This window comes from Drosophila kikkawai, chromosome 3L, assembly GCF_030179895.1.
Source record: "Drosophila kikkawai strain 14028-0561.14 chromosome 3L, DkikHiC1v2, whole genome shotgun sequence".
Lineage (NCBI taxonomy): Eukaryota > Metazoa > Arthropoda > Insecta > Diptera > Drosophilidae > Drosophila > Drosophila kikkawai.
In genome coordinates this window covers 26,114,181-26,121,775 of record NC_091730.1, presented here as the reverse complement: position 1 = coordinate 26,121,775, position 7,595 = coordinate 26,114,181, and the positions used below count along the sequence as shown (strand labels likewise).

At 37.2% G+C, this 7,595-nt stretch overlaps 1 long non-coding RNA gene across 1 annotated transcript; it reads right to left on the bottom strand.

The window, feature by feature from the left end:
- Positions 1-239: 239 nt before the first annotated feature.
- LOC121502268 (uncharacterized) lies at positions 240-2,603 on the bottom strand. The gene is made up of 4 exons (XR_011444940.1): positions 1,618-2,603; positions 1,488-1,557; positions 553-1,430; positions 240-497 (listed from the first exon to the last, which is right to left on the bottom strand). It is a non-coding gene; the product is annotated as an uncharacterized lncRNA (long non-coding RNA).
- Between the last annotated feature and the right edge of the window lie 4,992 nt (positions 2,604-7,595).

Genomic DNA, 7,595 nt, shown 5'->3' with positions numbered 1-7,595 from the left:
TTTTTTATTCAAATTTTTTTCTTGAAATTAAAAAAACAAATATTCAATGCTTATTCTTAAAATTAAAAAACAAATATAATGTCTTCACATTTAAAGCTTTTTTTTCTTAAAATTAAAAAAAAATATATAATGTCTTCACAAATCAAAGCTTTTTTTTCTTAATATTAAAAATAATAACAATAAAAATAATCATATATCATTCATTTTTTAAAATTAAAAAACAAAAACAATTGCTTCATCAAGTGGTTCTTAAAACTTAATAAACATAAAATGTAAGTCTTTTCAATTCACAAAAACTATTTTTAAATATTATAATTAAGTCTTTTCCATTACTTCAATTATTTTTGTCTAACCATTGGTTTTTTTGTAAAAAAAATTAGCACGTTGACAGCTTTTTGTTTTAGAGCCGCACGTTTATTTGATTCAGCTGAAGTAGCGGGAATGCACAGATATTTTAACGCACAATGCGCTAGTGAACTAAAGTGGGCTTCATTGCTCTGCAAAAAATTCGAAAATGGTTATAGCTAAAAAGATTTATATTTTAAATGTTACCTTCCAATATTCTGGCGGATCTGCTTCTTGCATGGCATTCTGCTGCTCAAAATATTGACGCAGCTCAATTATAGCGTCAGATCGAACAGTCTTCGGTTTTTGCTTAATTTTAGTAGTTATAAAACAGTAGATATGACTAGCGTCCTCCTTGTTAACCGGCGGTTCTTCATATGTAGGTAGAATACTGCTTTTTTGCACATTTCGCAATACACACGCAACTTCTGTCTCCAATAGTTTGGCTGCATGTTCAGCATTACTCTGCTCGCGAAAACCCTCCTTTTTGTAGCGTGGATCCAGCATAGTCGCTAGTCGCGTACCTGTTCGGGCTTCATAAGGTGCGAGTCTTTCCCTCAGACGGGTTTGTAGAAAATGGCAAATTTCGACCCCCACAGTTGTTTTCATACCTGGGCACTGTCCACCTTAATCATAAGGCCGAGTGTCGTGGGTATAATTAAGTTTACTGTGGTGGATTTAGCAGACGAAGTGTTTAATGTAGTCGCTTCAAAATGGTCCAATACGCTGCATATCTCCTTCATGGAATCAAATTGATCCTCGTTTAAGGGCAATGGTGCCTTTGATGTATTTAAAAGGACTGTGCAAATGTGTTCCCTTACAAGGAGAACTCGCTTTAGCATATGCAACCCACTGTTCCAACGTGTTGGAACTTCTTGGATCAGAGTTAACGGCTTTACAACATCTGGAGTTTTTTTTAATTTGCTGTTTTTAAAATAGATAACAATGTTTTTCACACACTTCAAAATCGCATATACTTCGCTTAATGCCAGTGCCTCTTGAACAATTAAGTTTAAAGTGTGGGCATAGCAACCAATGTGCTTTTTGCCTAATATTTCGCATGCTTTCTTCATTGATGCTTCAGTCTAAAACGCAATAGATTTGTAATAATATACACTGCTGCTATCAAGGTTTTAACTTACTTGATGTGCACAAAAACTTATCCATTATATAGAAGAACCGCCAATTAACATATATTATTGCAGTAAGAAACTATTAAAAAAAAAATGAATTTATAAAATTATACACATTTTTAAATCAACAAACACTTACGCGTAGCTTGAAGCGTCACAATTTCATTTTTTCATTTTCATTCATCGTTTTTTAACATCGATATATCAGACCATTTTGAAAACATCGATGCTATCGATGGTACCATCGATAGTTTTGCAGCTCTATCGTCGCCCCCATACAAACGATTTCTTGCTTATGCCCATACGAGGGTGGTCCGATAAATACTTAGCCTACAAAAGAAAAACAAAAATGTTGGAAAAGTGCCAATTTATTTTTCAACATAGTCTCCTTTTAGGTCTATACATTTAGTCCAGCGATGCTCCAACTTTTTTAACCCTTCTAAAAAATATGATTTTTCAAGGTCTGCAAAATAGGCCTCCGTGGCATCAAAGACCTCTTCATTTGATCGAAAATTTTGCCCGGCGAGTGACTTTTTCATGTTTGGGAACAAAAAATCGCACGGAGCCAAATCTGGCGAATATGGTGGATGGGGCAGCAATTCGTACCGAAATTCGACCAACTTTGAGGTGGCGAGAGCGGAGGTGTGTGCCGGTGCATTGTCATGGTGGAAAATAACTTTTTTTTTGGGCAAATGGGGCCGTTTTTTCCGCAATTCGTCATCGAATCGGCCCAGTAATTCAGCGTAGTACGACCCTGTAATTGTTTTGCCTTTCTCCAGGTAGTCGATGAGAACCACACCTTGTGAGTCCCAGAAAACAGTGGCCATCACCTTACCGACTGTCTTCGCCTTCTTCAGAGCACGTTCGCCAGGTGAAGTCCACTGTTTCGACTGTTCCTTGGTCTCTGGTGTATACCAGTGGATCCACGTTTCATCAACGGTCACAAAACGGCGCAAAAACTTCTTCGGATTGCGTTTAAAGAGCGTCAAAAACTGCTCTGAAGTGGTCTCTCGGTTACGTTTGTTGTCTGCAGTAAGCAAACGCGGCACCCATCGCGCCGACAGCATTCTCATCCCCCAAACTTCGTGCAGGATATAGCCCACGCGGTCTTTTGAGATGCCTATTGCATAGGCTATCTCGCGCACCTTCAATCGGCGGTCTCCCAATACGAGGTTGTGGATTTTGTTTATATTTTCCTCCGTACTAGCCGTTTTTGGGGCACCTCGGCGTGACTCATCAAAAACGGATATGCGACCATGTTGAAATTCATTGACCAATTTTTGACGGTCGCCATCGAAGGAGAAGAGTCACCATACACAGCATCCAAGCGCTCTTTGATTTCGGAGCGCGACTTCCCTTCCAAAAATAGGAATCTTATCATCGATCGGTATTGCTCTTTTTCCATTTCCTTAAAATTCACGAGTTTGTCAACTTCCACACGTGGTTTTAAAAAAGCTTTGGGACCGATTCGATTGAAATTTTTACAGTAGTCGTCCAAAAGAATATTCTAATCGATAGTAATATCAATAACCGATTTGAAACACCTCAGTCGTTGAGGCTAAGTATTTATCGGACCACCCTCGTATGATACTGTAATGCAGTTTTCATTAATTAGCTACTTCATTAGAACCTTGAAAGAGTCCACTATATGTGTCATTTTGCTTGGATTATTTTGGTGATACGACTACATTCACACCGACCGTAAAAGGTAAACAAAAAAAACGGCCGCCATTGGCGGCGTATTACTATGAATTTCTGAATTCCTCGTCGAAATCTTGCATAAATAAATGCAGAATCCTTTAAATTTGTGTTTTTAACCTATGATGTTTCAAATTTTTTTAATTATTACAAAAAAAAATGTTTAATTTATTTTACAGCGCAAGAACCTTGCCACCGCAAAACATATTATTTTTCCTAATTTTCTAATATTTTTTCAGTTCAAAAAACCAGCGAAATTATATAAAAATAAAATTCTCATTGAGAGACCATACTGTCAATGAGCTGGCTAATACATTTTTCAATTACAATTTTCTTCATTAAACCTGTATTTTGTTATCGAGTATCTAATATATATTATGTAGATCTATCGATTATCGCGCCATTATTCTAATGCATTAGAGCGCCATATAGTCGTCTTACTCGCACTTGTGTAAAACGCTATAGCGCTGCCAAATCTTTAATGAAGTCTCTAATTAATGCGCCTGTGTCATATGGCTATAACGAATTCTTTGTAAACTGTTATTCCCCCGAAATTTGTTCGTTTTGCAACGCCATTGTTAATATTTGCATTCATTATGCCTCCAGTGCCTCAAAAAACAAAATATATTCAAAAATATAAAAAGGAGTGGGAGACCGAAGCATATTTTAAAGGTGAATTAAATTTGCATTTAAAGTTTGCAATAAGCTTTCTGCTCAATATAAGCTGATTGCAAACGTACTTTCATCATGTTTACATAAAGTGGGTCGCAGCTTATTTCGTGCAGGGGAATAAAAAATGTTTAAGTCGTTATTGCCGCTGAACGAATAGGTATATTTCAAAAATTTAAACGCAATATTTTAATTTGGGATATTAACATATTTAATAACTAAAAAAAACTGCATAAACATAAAAACAAAAAAGTTACATACCAAAAAACAAATTAACAGTCATTTTTAAGGCCGCAGCTTATTTCGTGCAGCATATTTATATACCAAAAAAATTAAATTTAAAGCCAAACTTTCAATTTTTTTTGGATTTTTGGTATTATATAACTTTAAGTATTTATATAATCTCCATCTCGGGGATTGGTCACTCTAAATGCAAAAGATTACGGGGAAAAACTAAAATGGCACCACGTAGAACAATAGAGCAGCGTGAACTCGTCCTGCACCACTTCAAAAGTGGCAAAAGTCAGCGTGCCATTGCTGAGATCGTATCCTTAAGTCCTAGTACCAAAGACAATAGATTTAACAAGATGCCTTACGACCATACATTCGTTTTGCAATATGAGGCTGCATTTTTGATGGCAACGACAATCGCGTTCTAAAAATAGAATGCGTTTGCTTGTATGAGTAAACACAAGAACACGCAAGCGCGTATGTGTGCGAGAATATGTGTGCGCCAGCGCGCAAGCACCAAAAAATCAAATTTTTATGTTTTGTGCTGGCGACCGCTTGTTAGGAGGCGATGCACAGTAGCGCCTCTCGAACAAATAGCTTTGCAAAAATCGAAAAAGTCATGTTCGCAAAAACGATTTTAACCATACTTATTTGACAGAACATTTCTCAAAGATTGAGAATCTGTAATAAAATCAATTAAAATTTTTTTCTTAATTCTAAGTGTAACCGCCACAAAACCGTGAGCGCTACAGTTAGCATATTTTTTTTATTATTATGCAGTATATATATATATTTTACAACAATTATCTGTCCGTTCAAATTATTAGGTTATCTTATTTGGTTCAAAATATATGATTTTTGCAACGCTAAATGAGAAAAGGCGCTACTGTGCGATAGTAGCGGCAGCAAAAACAGCTGATCTCGAATATAGATTGTATTTGTATACAAGTTCAATCCAGAAAATCAGTTAACTAAATTTTATTTTCATCTGTATGTATATTTTATAATTTTATTATTAAATAAATATGCAAAATAATACATATAATTGATTTAAATACATTCATAATTACATATGTATTTACAATTATCTAATTCAATTGACTAATAAATTAACAATATATTATTATGATTCATACATTATAAAAAATTCATTTATAAATCAATAAGTATATAAAATTAAAGAGATGTTAAAATAAAAAATAAATTTATTTGCGAAATTGGCCTTCTGAGGCCCGTTTGCACACAAACACCCGACGGCGTCGCTGAATGCGTACAAGAGAACGGCTGGCTCTAGAGCGCTCTCTTCGCTGGCTTTTGAACAAAATTTCAGAGAGCCTGGAGCCAGTTCAAAAGCCAGCACGAAAAAATCGTGTGCAAAAAAATCGTATGGCGTTATTTATCTTATAGCTCTATTGTCTTTGCTAGTACTGTACAGTACATCATCCAGCGATTTGTTCGGGAGAATAGGATAGAGGATAAGGGCCGAAATGCGCCAAACAAAATTTTTACCGAACACGAGGAGCGCCGGATAATACGAAAAATTAAGGAGAACCCGAAGTTATCCGCCCCAAAAATTGTGTCGGAAGTTGCCCAAGAAATGGGCAAAACGTGCAGTGCTGATACGGTGCGCCGCGTGCTACACGATCACAACTTTAATGGTCGTGTAGCACGGAAGAAGCCTTTTATTAGCAAGAAAAATATAGCGGCTCGACTAAAATTTTCGAAGGAGCATCTCCTTCATCCCATTTCGTTTTGGGATGACGTCATATTTGCGGACGAATCCAAATTCAATTTGTTTGGATCGGATGGGAGGCCCACTGTATGTATATTAAATTTACGTGTATGTTTTTTTTTTTAGATTAGTTGATACCATCGACTGGTAGTAACTCCAAGGCTTTCTGTGTATATTGCAAAACCGAAATTGGTACACATCGCAAAGGGTTAGACGAGCATGCAGCAAAAAAAAAAAACATTTGGAGAAAAAAATATCTCTTGCAAGAAATTCAGTTTTGGATACATTTGTGAAAGCAAAAATTGACAAAGATCGGAAGAGAGCTAAGCTTAATATAGCTGCATTTATTTCGGAACACTGCAGTATTCTTGCAGTGGGTCATTTGTGTGAGGTGATTGCTGATTTTGACAAAACCTCTCAAGTTTTGAAAAATGTCAAGCTGCACCGCACAGCTTGCACAGGTATATTCAACTTCTTTTAAATGTATATAAATTTATTGAAATTTTTTTCGGCATAAATTGTTCACATATATTTACATATAGGACTTATAATGAATGTTTTGTCGCCATGCCTTTTGAAACAACTTACACAAGACATTGGAGACTCTCACCTTTTATTAATTGTGGATGAGACAACATCCATTGACACAACTAAAGTCATGTGCCTCATGATGCGCTACTTTAGCCGGACCCAACGTAAGGTTTGCACATCAAACAGACAATTCGGTACTGTGCTCAGTCCGACGTGTCGATACTGTTTAAGGTAACCGATAGCCAAGTTAAACTGGCAATGCAATTTTTCTCCCATACAAGCGCCAGTTCTAATAAACGTTGCTATGCGTTGGGGAATGTAATAGAGAACCCGTGCGAAACAGCAGATTTCTTTGATATTGACTGGTTCGATATGTTCAACACAAAAATTTCAACAGCAAATTTTATTGAAACGACGCAGCCTTACGGAAAACTTAAAATTCAACAAGGCATTTTTGTTGAAATGTCAAAAATAATGGAAATGTCAATAATAATGGAATGTCAGAGGAAGAGGAACCATCTTGGAACACGGACGTGTTTACTTTTACTCCGCATTAAATCCATTTTATAAATCGAAATAATCGTCAAAATCTCATAACTTTGCTTTTTTCCTGCAAAACAAACATTGTTCTGCAGCGATTATATCGAAGTAAACAATAATTTGCACTATTTACATTGTTTTTTAACAACTAAAAAGCTTGTTAAACGCTGTGCATTTTGTTATTGTCGTGCGAATCGAACATAGAACATTTACATCGAACCGAAGCAAACCGCTTGTGCACTCGCCTACACATAAACACATACACAAAACATAAAACACAAAGCGCGCGCACAAAACACTCAAAACAACAACACAATGAGTTCGATGGCAAAGCGATCCAGGAAGGAGACTCAGCTCGACCAGGACGGATCCCGGCCCTCAGATGCCCAGTTGCTGCAGAAATTCGACCTGAAATTCGCAGACCTAAAGGAGAGTCTGACTGGCTTCCTGGAGAAGAAACTTCAACCGATGACCGAGAAATACGACCAGCTATGCCAGCTGGTGGCCAAACTGGAGAACGAGGTGAGAGAGATGGGCGCGTTGAAGCAGCGGGTCTCGGAGCTGGAGAAGAAGCTAGCGGATACCCAAAGCGATAAACGCGTCGAGGCGCTCGAGGCCAGGCTAGTGGCAACTTGTAATGCGCAGGCAGAGGCAGAAATCGCATGCGACTTGCGCTGGCATGGAGTCCCACAAACGGATGGGGAGAACCTGAGGGC